This window comes from Nothoprocta perdicaria, unplaced genomic scaffold (genome assembly GCF_003342845.1).
Source record: "Nothoprocta perdicaria isolate Ctin4 unplaced genomic scaffold, notPer1 scaffold_185, whole genome shotgun sequence".
NCBI lineage: Eukaryota > Metazoa > Chordata > Aves > Tinamiformes > Tinamidae > Nothoprocta > Nothoprocta perdicaria.
In genome coordinates, this window is record NW_020455038.1 from 568,319 (window position 1) to 581,422 (window position 13,104).

Sequence of the window (13,104 nt, forward strand, 5' to 3'; positions counted from 1 at the left end):
GCATCCCTGCTTGCAGCGAGTGCATCCTTGCTCCCAGTGAGTGCATCCCTGCTTGCAGTGAGTGCATCCTTGCTCCCAGCCACCTCTGCCCAGGATGGAGCTGCTCCTCCTTCCTATCCAGGTGACTCCACAGGCAGCTCTGGCAGAGGCACCGCTGCATTTTCAGCTAACACACATTAACACCTCCGAAGGATGCGGGTTGTCAGCTGAAGCCACAAACAGCTACGTGCATGATGAATTTTAAGCACAGAATGAACAGCGTTAATCACACGCTTACAGCGAAGCACTCGGGGAAGGGTGCAGGAGCAAGGTCTGCAAGGGGAAGGGCCTTGGGGCAGGGGGGCTTGCTGTGTGTGTGGTGATGAACATCCAGATAAGGGTCTTGCTAGGAGCCACCCTGACCGTGGGACGAGCCCGGCTCCTGAGGAACCCCAGTGCGGCGGCGCCAGCGCCACGTCCCGGGGCTCGCCGCCTCCTTGCAGCTCCTGCTGCTCGGCACTGCTGCACGGCAGATGAATTAAGTTATCCTTTCCGGTAAGTGCATTTCTCAGTCACATTGTTCGCCAAAGGAGCTGTGAAATCCTCGCAGCATTTCCTCTTGTGCATAATGTCACATTTCCCCAGCGCTTCTCCCTCTTGCCTTCCTCCCATCACTCTTGTGTGCAGAGCTGAGTATGCCCACGAGCTAAGGCACAAAATATGCATGATATGCTCCATCATGTAGGACCGAATCATTTGCTCCTTTATAAATCTATAGCCAAATCACTTTGTTTCCGCATAAGAATCTCATGCTGTGTAAAACTAAAGGAGGAAATAATCATGTGTCTGTTAAGATGTTTATCTCAATCATTTGTAGCCCTAACGGCTCCTTGGCTTTTAATGAGGGAAGGGAAAAAATAGTCCTCCCCTCTTGTAGCAAAGGTTCTGCAGGAGGAAATGCAAATGTGTTCTCCTCCCTTAGTTTGCCATGTTGCTGTAAAACAGCAAACTTAATAAATCCCGCACAATTGGGCACAAGTCTTGTTTCCTTAAAAGCGATGTTCTCTATAATTGTCTATGACACAACATGCTACATATTAGTTATTTTTCCCTTAGTAGATCATCAGAGCACAGTGAAGCATTGCAGCTGAGGTAATTGAATGTCTTCTTTAAAACAATACGCTGCAAAAAGTCTCCTGACAAGTTCCAGTGCCTTATTTCAAACACATAATTCCAAGGATCGTGTGGCGGGAAGGAATTATCTCAAAGAGAGGGGGCATTTTGGGCCATGAATAATAAACTGAGCCTTGGGATGCAGCTCTGGTGAGCCAGCTCTGCTGACAGCCTTGAAGAGTCTTGTGGAGATGCGAGATGCTTAAGCTCATCTAAACAGGTGGAGCTTAAGCCACAGAGGGAACTTTGTTTTTAACTTCTCTGCTTTGATGTGTATTGAATCCTTCCCTACCTGCAGCCTCAAGCTCATTAAGGTCATTACAAGTCCTGGTCAAGAATCATTCACTTATTCACTTTCCTTTTTCCTTTGTTCTTTGTTCTTTTCACACTTGCTTCAGGTCCTTGCGCTCCTACACTGCTAAGGAGAAGAACAGGAGAGAGGAAAAGATTTTCCCCGTTTTCCAAACGCAGCTCTGAGTTCGATGCAGAAAATCAAAAATGCCATGAAAAAATGTACATGAAAAAGCACTAAATGCACCTGATGGTTTCGCTCTTGCTGATGCTGGGGGCTCTGCAGCGCCCAGGCCCTGGCACGCGGCGCTGGCACCCGCCCCTTGCGCCGCCCCGTTTCCTCGTTTCCACCATTATTTTTATTTACCATTTGCTAATCCTGTTAGCGGGATGGGAAACGCAAGGCCTGATTCGTTTTAACTCCAATGGGTTGTTAATAATTGCTGCTTTGACGGGAGCGGGCAGCCCGGCGACCTTACACAATCCCCAAATCCTGTCTCGGACCGCTTGACCTTTTAAGCCGGTTCGGATTCTCCCTGCAGAAGGGCCCAGTATCCGCTTTGATTTAGAGCAGGAAAATCCCCCTTAACCCTGGGGTGCTGCTGAGGATGTGTTTAATTTACAGTAAAGCCCAGCGCGATGGGCTCCGCGATGGAGAGTCCCTGAGGCTCCGCAGTGGCCCTCCCGGCTGCTCCCGGAGGATCCCGGCCTCCCGGGGCTCCTCCTTCGCTCAAACCAAGGCCCTCTCTTTCCCAAATTCCCTTCCCCGCAGCCATCCTGACGCCTCTCCCACTCGGGATGCACGGGCAGCTTCCTCTGCGGTGCGGAGTCCTGCGCTGGGCGCTGATGCTCTGCATGGGAACATCTGCACGTGTCCGCATGGGTCTCCGTGCGGGCTCCCTGTGCCTGTCCCTGTGCCCGTCCCCATGCCAGGTCCCCGCACCGGGTGCCCGCACTGGGTGCCCACACCGGGTGCCCACACCGGGTGCTCCCGGCCGGCTGCGGGGAGCCCGGAGCGGCGGCTCCGCAGGGCTGGGAGCGCCGCGCTGCCTGCCAGCACATTTGCATACTCCGGGTTTAATTCTCCTAGGGTATGCAAATATATGCAAACAGCAATCCAGAGAGAGTCAGAAATAGCACAGAACATTAAAATCACCCTACTTGAATATTGTTTTATGCAAACGATGTACGCACGCAGTGTGTAGCTGATTTAAATAGAAGCAATGTCAGCATGGCAGTTATTTACCCTTCCAATGATCTTAGCAATTTTTTTTTTATTAAACTTATACAAAATATACCGAACGGGCAGCAAGAACACAGAGAGCATGTTAATGTTAGCCTTAACTAAGGGTGAGGAGGGGGCGGGCGGCTGCAGGGCCCGCGCGGGGCAGCGGGGCGGCTCGGCGGCCGCGGGCGACGGCGGCTCCGGGGCCACCGGCCCCCCGGCTCCCCGGCGTGCAGCAGGATGCGCTCGGGACGCACGGAGCTGGCGCGGAGCCGCCTGCTCGGGGAGGGACGGGGACGTGGGGACCTGCCCCCTGCAGCCGCTTGGCCGCTCTCTCCCGCCGGGCACGCGGCAGCGGCTCCCGTTTCCCGCCGGAGGTTCCCGGGATCGGACACGCGCGGTCGGAGATCCTGTCCTGCAGCAAGGACCCTGCGCTGTGCCCCCGTATGCAACACTCGGGCTGGGCAGGAGCGGGCACCACAGTTCATTGCGTGGGCTTCAATTTATTCTCAATATTACCCTGCCAGTGCCAGGCTATCTGAGTCACTACAGCTGAGGAGGAAATTACTGTACAGTAGATCTCTCCAATCAAGCTCACAATTGCATTTTATCCCTCTTTCTGTTACAGTCATGCTCGAGATTTCATTTTTGCCTCCCCCCCATCTCCGTGGAAGCAATTAAATATCTAATTTTTAAATACATTTAGAACAGATAGAGTCTGGAGGCACCAGGTGACATTCCGTGTGCCGGGCCGAGGAGCAGCAGATTCTGCTCTCCTTGTTCTGCAGCGAGTTGCCATGCCCAGCACTGAGCGGGGCCTCGCGGGAGGAATGCAGGGAGCAGCGGGAGAAATGCAGGGAGCAACGTCCGCTTCCCTGCGCAGGGAAGGTCGCTGCCTCTCCATGAGCTGCCTGGCACCGCAGGAGCAGGGAGTTGCTCCTGGTGCTGGATGAGCATCAGGAGGGTCTGCACAGCGCTGTCCTCCCTGCTCGTGTGCATGTGGGGCTGTGCAGTGGCTGGGCTGCGTGGTGCAAGGGTGCATGGCACTGCAGGGGTGCCTGGAGCTGCAAGGGTGCACGATGCAGCGAGGTGCATGGCGCTGAAAGGGTGCACTGCAGAGCAAAGGTGCATGGTGCAGCAAGGGTGCATGGTGCTGCATGAATGCATGGTACTGCAAAGGTGCCCGGTGCAGCAAGGGTGCATGGTGCAGCAAAGGAGCAGGGCACTGAGGTCTGTCCCCTGCGAGTGCAAACAAGCTGCTCCACAGGGATGATCTCTGCAGGAGATTGCAGCCCCGCGTGGCCGGGGGGCTCCTCTGCCCAAGCTCAGCCCTGGTGCTGCTGCCCTCCCGTTCTGGGGATGCGGATGGCGCCGCGCAGAAACGGGACCTCATGGGCAGCTGCAACGGCCGCCCCCTTCCCACAATTCCTCAGATCCCTTCCCATCAGTGGACATGATGTTGGCCACTTTTCTGGGATAAATAGCAACCTTTGCCCCCCTCCTCTCTTTGGCAGGCGCTCAAGGCTTCATTCCTTCCAGCGAGGCCTGGAATGCAGCTGCGAGGGCCTCCGTGCCGACGGGCACTGGTGCGCGCGCAGACACGGGCCGCTCGACGCACTTCTGGATCTCATTTCAAATGCATTTGTCACTCCAGAATGAAATAAACCCATTTTATGCTGATTCTTTTTGCTTAACTCCTCCCTCGCAGGTTGCCCATGAGCAGTGCCCGTGCTGCAGTTGCCGATCGCTGTGCCGATCAATGGGCAGTTCCAAGAGGGCCGGGAAGGATGGAGCGAGTGCCCCAAGGGGATATGTTAACGCGAGCGAGGAGGCCGCGGAGCTGCAGAGGCTGCAGCGTGCACAGCGCGGGCGCTCGTCCTCGCGGTCCCTGGGCTGCGGTGCTGCGAGGCCCCAGCGCGCTCCCACGGGGTGCATGGGGAGAACATTAGCAAAGGACAGGATGGCCGGCAATTTTGTAAGGCCACAATTGAGGGATTTGTCTCTTGGCGCTGACTGGGCTGTTCCCACCTCCAAACACGGGCTTGGAAACGCTCTCCATCGCCCAGGCTCCTCTCCTTCGGCAGCCGCAGCGTGCAGAGCAGCTCCACGTGAGCCACTGGATCCAGGCACGAGGAGCGGGGAGCCGCGGGGCTGCGGGCAGGAGCGGCGCCACCACGGCACGGCACGGCACGGCACGGCACGCTCGGCACGGCATGGCAGTGCTCGGCACGGCACGGCACGGCATGCTCGGCACGGCACGCTCAGCACAACACGCTCGGCACGGCCGCGCGCTATATTAACTGCAGTGGCAGCTGCGATATTGCCATCGAAAACTAAGTGCAAAATTTACAGCAGTAAATTCTTCTCTCTTCAGGGTGGTTAATTATCTTAATTACTTTTATTATCTTTTATCTTTTAAGATCCTAAATTGCTTATTTCTGCTCGTGTTGCCAAAGGGGGCTGCATATTTTTTGCCGGCACACGCTGTGCGGAGGCCCCCGTGTGCGAGCCCGCGCCGCGCACTTTAAAACCACTTTGATTTACGCCAGGCTGCTCCTCGGGATCTTAATTGCACTGAGAAAACAAAGTTTGGTGCAATGGAGCCAGAGCGAGAGGCTGTCGGCGGCTCTTCCCGCCCGCTGCAGAGGGAGGCAGGGAGGCTCCTCACTGCCCGCCCCGGCACCAGGATCCCAGTTTCTCCCCAGCACCACGGCTGAGTGGTCCCGTTGTGGGCAATGACAGCACCGGGAGCAGGGCTCGCTCTGGAACCCCTAAGCTCGTCTCCTCCTGTGTGGTCTTGCTTTACCTACTGTCAGGAAAAGGTCTAAAAATATCAAGCTAGAGCAGAAATGTTCACTGGGAGCTTCCACTCGATATCCATGGGAAGGAGGCTGCAGCGAAGCGAGCTGCTCCTGGAGCCAAGGGACAGAGAGCACGGGCAGCGCTTGCTGCTGCAGGGGATCGGATGTTCAGCCAAGGTCTGTGCTGCAGCAGGGACCCTGCTCCGGTCCCCTGTGCTGCAAGGGGGACCCCGCTCGCCTCCTCAGCTTTCTGCTTGCTCTGCATTGCTCGGGGAGGAGCTGCAGCGCTTCTTGTTGCAGTGGATTGCAAGCACAGAGGCAGGATCCATCCCCAACCCCTGTGCTGATGGCCCTTTGCCTTCGGGGACCCTGGGTAAAGGCACCAGCCCAGAGCCCGGTGGCTGCATCCCTGTCCCCATCTTTGGCAGGATCCGTCCCTCCGGCCACGGCAGGGACGTCACTAGCGGCCGCGTCCCGCGGAGCGTCACCACCCGCATGTCCCCGCCGCATGGCACCCTGCATTGACTGCTCATCTTAACCCGCAAACTTTGCAGCCAGGAACAAACAGCAGGGAAAAATAAACGTGCTCGGGCCAACTTCCACGTTTGAAAGTGTCCCGTGTCTGTAAGGCTGTGAATTTTAAAAAGGCACGTAATTAGCAGGCGGCTTCCTCGTCTGCATTCCCCTCGCCTGCCTGCCCGCATAAACATGCGGCACACAGCACTTCCAGACACTTTTTAATAGAATCGCTTAAAACAATTAATTACCAGAGTTTTCATTCAAGCTGCAGTGGAAAAGATACGCCGGCAATAAAAGGCATTTATTCGCCGGTTTCTGGAGGCCTGTTTGTTATTAACATGTAAATTAAATCATCACAGATGTTCCATTTTTAATCTGGGGATGTGAAGTGCAGGGCTAACCATGGCCCAAACAGCCTGATTTTATTACACACACATTCATTAGGAACCAGCAGTATTATTGGATATCATTTTTCTTTGATGCATTTTTTAAACCAATTATGGGTATAATTTGTTCATTTCCCTCCCTGTTTGTTTTTCTGCAGCCAGGATGCTCCGACGCAGGGCGCGGGCACGGGGTGCCCGGATGCGGCTTCGGGGCACGGCCGGGGAGCGGAGGCAGGAGCCAGCGGCAGCCAGGGGCGCGCGGGGAAGCTCTCCCCGTTCTCCGTGTGGGGCTGTCCTGCTGGCCTGGGCTCGCCAGCCGTGGGAGAAGCTGGAAATGCAAAGGGTTTGCGATGCACATAGCTCCATTTGCTGCAAGGATCTGTGCCAGAGCTGATGCTGGTGTTAGAAAAGCGGCTCGGTTTTAGCAGGAAAAAGTGCTCCTTCCCCGGGCGCTTCCTCCCGGGGCGCGCGGGACATTCGCTCCGAGTGCGTGGGAAAGCGCCCCGCGCGGGGCGGCTGCTTCGGGGCACCGCTCTGCACCCTCTGCAGAACCTAACCCAAAGCTCAGCCTGGCTAGCAAATGCACTTGAATTTTTAGACTAGTTTGTTCTCCATTTTGCAAACAAAATTCCTACCATTTTTGCACACCAAGAATTTCACTCTCACAGATTTGCCATGGGAGCACCAAAAAACTCTCTAAGGAGGGAAAAGGAGCTCCACAGAGCTCTCTAAGGAGGGCCGGAGCTGCTGCCAGCAAAGGGAATCCTGGAGGTTAGATGGAGACAGAAATGATGGATGTGTCAAACAACTGCTCCTTGACCACAGCAGCTCACGGGCAGATCTAGACAATTTAAATGCCGTTAAAACCATTAATGCCAACAGCAGCCCGAGCCACCAGGACGCGGCAGCGGGAAGCGAGCGGTCGTCTGCACACAAATAGGGGGCAGTGGGAAATTTTCTTATCTGAGAAAAAAACAAGTGTGGTGAGCTGGTGAAATACGCATGCATTGCTCATTTTCACCTTAAATAGTTTCCTCACATGGAAATGTAAGCTTGCTACCCAAGGAAAGGAGCGTTTCATCCTGCCCTGTCCTTCCTGTGAGAACAGAGGCATTTCTCCAAGATATGCTGATGGGTTTCTGTTGGGATCACACGTGCGAGGGTTCTTGGAGAAGGGCACGGGTGCCCCCGCGGTGCCGCTTGCCCTGGTGCATCCAGAGGAGGCTCCTCCGGAGGCTCAGACGGCCTCCCCTTCCTGCACCCCGCGTCCTTGCCCTGGTAACTGCTGCCAAGCTGTGGGGGGAAACCTTGCAGTGGTCCAAAAAAAGTCCTGAAAATGCTTTCAAGCTAAAAACCCCGTGTTTGACAGAAGTCTGAGATACCTTGAGGCCTCCTATTGATTCCCCGAGAGCAGAGAGCACCGGCGCTTTGAGCTGTCACCGTTCCCGGCGTCTCTGAAAACGATAGAAGACTGGAACAAAAACACAACTAAGGCTCCTGACACAGTGTGTTAAGCAATAAAACATGTTTAATTGTGTTGTCTTTAGGCTATAACCACTCTGTGGCTGAAGGTCACCCACTCCTCATGCCGCCGGCGGGGAAGAGGTGCTCTGACAGGTGGGATCCAAATAGGAAACAGATATCCGTGCGATTAAGGTGCGAGTGACACCGAAATGCCAATGCTGGTGCAGCTAAGGGAAACAGGAGAGACAGGCAGGACATCTCCTGGCTGGCAGATCCATACGGGAATGCTATAGACAGTTTGTGGGTGTGGACAGGACGGGATTCGATCAAGATGCGGGGCTCGTGCCCTTGGTGCCGCTCTGCCCCTAGCACAGCAGGACAGCAGGACAGCAGGACGCTGTGTCCATCCCCAGGCACCTGCGTCTCACAGCATCCAGCCCCGAGAGGCTCCTCCAGCCACCGAGGTCTCCCCTCGGCAGGCGTCCAAGGCAGCGTGTCTGGAGCGGTTCCCTTCAACAGCTCGTTAACTGCCTAAATAAAGTGGCCAAAACTAACGTTTCCTTCCACACGGCTCTGGCCGTGACCCTTTGGATCGCGCCCTGGCTGGCTGGAGAAGCCAGGTCTTCCGTACAGGGAAGCTCCTGAAATGGGAGGAGGGAAGAAAGTGCGAGTGAAGGAGAGGCTGGCGCTGGATTCCCAGCCAGTTTCTTGCATGGAGGCCAGGGAAGGGCCTGGAGTGACTGGATGGACCGGGAGGGAGCGAGCGGATTGACAGGGCCCGCCTAGCTGCCCAGCTGCCTTTTGGAGGATCCCGTCATCCTTGAACCCGGAGTGATGGACGGGAGCAAAGCGCTGTGAGGGCAGAGCCTGCGAGCTGCGATCCTCATCTGGACATCTCCCAGCACAAAGGGATTTCGGTTGTTGTAATTAGAGGCATCATGACCATAAAGCGAGGAGTTGGGAAGAACGTTCCTGCGTTTCTGCCCTTTGGTGCTGCCTGGCCTCCGGACGGTCTGTGTGAACCTACCTCACTCTGGGGGCCCCGTTGCCTTCCGTGTGACAGGGGCCCCTCCATCTGGAAAAGGTTTGAGGTGCCTCATGTTTAACAAGGAACAGGAAAGATCGGGCTGCAGCGCAGTATTTAATTATTAGGGTATTTTTGCTCTGGCTGCATCCTTTGCCGCTCCATGCGGGAAGTGCCAAATTACATGTCACCTTGGAGGGCATATTTTCTGTAGTTTGCCGAGCTCCTACAATGGCAACTCATGAATATTTACTGAGCTCCTCAGATATGCAGCAGGGGGAACAAATAAAAAAACGCTCATATTTGCATCTCCCACAGACACTAACAAACCATGTGGCTCTGGTAGGGAGAAGATGGGAGATTGCTGTTGCCTTTCCAGAGGGATAGAGGAAACAGCTTCTCGTATAATGAGATTGACTTTTAAATTGAAAGTGTTACTGGTTGTGCTGCAGTTCATACTTCCATGCTGCGCATTTACTCCCTAGGCTCTAACATTAAGACATCTTATGTACAAGCTGGGAGGATTCAATTAGAGTTTCTGTTATTAATCAATCAATTAAGCCACCGTCTTCGGTATATACATTTTCCCTCCTAAAGAGGTGAGAGGCTGGCACGGCCAGCGGGAGCGTTCGGGACGTCCCAGGGTGCGGATGCGGCCGCGGTGCCGGTGCTGCCGCGGTGCCGGTGCCTGGCGGGAGCGCGGCGGGGTGGGAAGGGGCAGCAGGGCCGGGAAGGGGCAGCAGGGCCTGGCACCTCGCTGCAAACCGCGCATGGTGCCGGGGCAGAGCTGGTGCCAGCCCCGGCGAGCGCTCGGCTGCGTGCGCCTGGTGCCAAGCGCAGGATGCTCCACCTGGGCACCGTGGGCAGGGCTGCGGCCACAGGGAGCCCGGAGCTCTCCTGCAAATCTGCTGCAGAGCTCCTGGAGAAACACTCGGGCACTTCCAGGGGAGCCTGTGGGGCAGGCTGCCCCGGCCTGCGGGCTGGCCAGCTCTGCAACAGGCGGGAGCCGCGGGGAGCCGCTCGGCCCTGGCTGGCAGCCCCGAGCGCGCGCAGCGCGGCACGGCTCCCGGGGGAGCGGGGCGGGAACGCGTCCTGCGGGCGACGTGCCTGTGTGCCCCCGAGGGCTCTGCTGGGCTCTGTTTCCTTGCAGGGCGCTTACAGGGTTGCGTGGGGCCTTCCAGCGGGCGCTCTTGTGCCGGTCCTTCTGCCCGCTACCCTCCCTCGCTTCAGGTCCCCGCTGCCCGCTCTTGTATGGGGTGGGAACAGGTCCCCGTGCTCTTGCTAGCGCCACGTTTGCTCTCGCTGCCCCAGAGCTCTGGCAGGTCCTTCTGCAGGGAACCTTTGTGGCCAAAACCCTCATTTCATTCCCAAACCCGGATCCAAGGTGGGAATGGCTTTCCCAACCGGGAAGCATGCACAAGAAGCTGGAGGTGGCAGCTTGGGGATGAAGCCGATGGATGGGACACCCCCAGCCCAGGACTTGGTTAATTTAGCTGGCGATTCTGCGGGGCTCACTGAGTGCTGTGGCTCAGGAGCCACCCCCAGGTTTGTCTCTGTGTGTTTTTGTGCCAGCATCTTGCATTGCCACCCGTGTTCCCGTCTTTCCCTCCCTGGCTGAGTTCCTTCCCTGCCTAGGACAAGCCCGGCAGCGACGCGGCTTTGCCGGCGGCACTCTGGGATCCCATCCCTCTGGGTGCGGATTTGGGCGGTTTTGCTTTGGCCCTGCAAAGGCAGGAAAGTCCCCAGAAGGGCTTGGAAAAGGCCCCATCATTCACATCATGGGGCCAGGAACATCTAAGTCAGGCCAAGGTAGAAGTTCTGGGCAGCCTTCGGAGGAACCGCATGTGGCTTCCGAGCTGGAGTCTGAGCGCTTGGAGGGAGGCAAGGACATGAAAGCTGCCTGCGGGTGAGGGAAAAAAGGGAGAGATGGGATTAAATAGCAATGTTACTTTTACTCTTGTCAAATACCTAAGTAGAAACATTGGTTAATGCCCTTAAAAAAGGCCCATTACTGCGGGGCAGGGAGTCAAAGAGCCCGGCTGCCCCCACGCGCGCTTATCTCCTGCCCGGATAATGGAATGACCCGGCGCCTGCCCGAGCGCGCTGCGGATAATAGCGCGAGCGCGCGGGGAGCGCCGTTATTTTTGGAATCCAATTGAAGTGGCGCCGGAGCCGTGTGCCGGGCAAGGAGCGGGATGCAATGTTCTCCAGAAAGGGGAAAAAATTGAATTTGAGGGGAGGCGGCCCCGGCGGTGAGCTGTGCAGGAAAGGCGGCCGGCGCCAAGGCGAGCTGCAGGCAGCCGGCGCGCAGCAGGACGGGGCTGGGGACGTGCGGGGCCGGGGCAGTGGGCAGCGCTCCTGCACCCTCTGCGGTGCCAGCCCTGCTCCCTGCGGAGCCCGGGGCAGGCTGGGGAGCCGGCTCAGCAATGGGATGAGCGACGGGCCCAGCAATGAGCCGAGCAGTGGGGTGAGCAACGGGCCAAGTGATGGGGCGAGCAATGGGCTGAGCAACAGGCTGGGCAAAGGGCCAAGCAACAAGGTAAATGATCAGCCAAGTGATGGGCCGAGCAATTGGCCAAGTGACGGGGTGAGCGATGGACTGAGCAACAGGTTGGGCCATGGGCCAAGCAACGAGCCAAATGATCAGCCAAGTGATGGGCCGAGCAATGGGCCAAGCAACGGGCTGAGCAGCTGAGTGATGGACCACCGAGCAGGCCAAGCAAGGCGCCAGTTAACAGGCCAAGTGGTGGGGGCCAAGCCCCGGGCGAGTGGCAGGCCAGCCAAGGGGCCGGGTAGCCGCGGTGCCCGCAGCAGGACAGGGCACACTGGGGAGAGGGGCAGTGCAGCAGGAGCAGGGCTCCAGGAGGAGCTCCAGGACCTGCTCCTGCACCCACCAGCGTGTCCCTGGATGCAGCAGCGCACACACCAGAGCTTCCTTCATGCTGTTTGAGCACGTAGATAAAGTTAAAACCACAATATAATGCTAATTCTGGCGTATGGCATAAAACACATCGGACTGCAATTCATCAAATGGAGGCAAGAAGCGCCAGAGATTCGGCATAAACTTGGAGGCTAAAATGAATATTAATTTCCAAAGCAGCCTGAAGACAATGGGATCCAAGGAGATTGATATCGCGAGCGCCCCTTCCTCAATCAGATTAGGGTCCCTTCCTCCCCGAGCACCAGCTGAAGATGCTGCTGCAGTTCGGGGGTAGGAGGGAAGGCTCCCGGCAGCACAACTAACCCCGCGGCGGCAGGAGCGGCGGGACGGGGGGCAGCTTGTGCAGCGCGTGGGGCTGCAGCACCTGGGCAGCGCATGCGAGGAGCTGGGCTGTACGGCTCTTGGCTGCTGCGAGAAGGGCAGAGCTGCAGGAGGAGGTGCTGCGAGGGCACCAGCCGGGCTGCGGTACCTATAGCGGGGCTGTGGTACCTATAGCAGGGCTATGGTACCTATAGCAGGGCTGCGGTACCTATAGCGGGGCTGCTGGTACCTATAGCAGGGCTGCTGGTACATACAGTGGAGCTGCTGGTACCTATAGTGGGGCTGCAGTACCTATAGTGGAGCTGCTGGTACCTACAGTGGGGTTGCGGTACCTATAGTGGAGCTGCTGGTACCTATAGTGGGGCTGCAGTACCTATAGTGGAGCTGCTGCTACCTATAGTGGGGCTGCGGTACCTATAGCGGAGCGGCTGGTACCTATAGTGGAGCTGCTGGTACCTCTAGCGGAGCTGCAGTACCTATAGCGGGGCTGCTGGTACATGCAGTGGAGCTGCTGGTACCTATAGTGGAACTACTGGTACCTCTAGCGGTGCTGTGGTACCTCTAGCAGGGCTGCTGGTACCTATAGTGGGGCTGCAGTACCTATAGTGGAGCTGCTGGTACCTATAGTGGGGTTGCGGTACCTCTAGTGGAGCTGCTGGTACCTATAGCAGGGCTGCAGTACCTACAGCGGGACTGTGATACCTATAGCAGTGCTGCGGTACCTACAGCGGGACTGTGATACCTATAGCAGTGCTGCGGTACCTCCAGCGGGGTGGCTGGTACCTATAGCGGAGCTGCTGGTATTTATAGTGGAGCTGCTGGTACCTATAGTGGAACTATTGGTACCTGTAGCGGTGCTGCGGTACCTATAGTGGTGCTGTGGTACCTCTAGTGGTACTGTGGTACCTATAGTAGTGCTGCGGTACCTATAGCGGTGCTGTGGTACCTATAGCGGTGCTGCGGTACCTATAGCGGTGCTG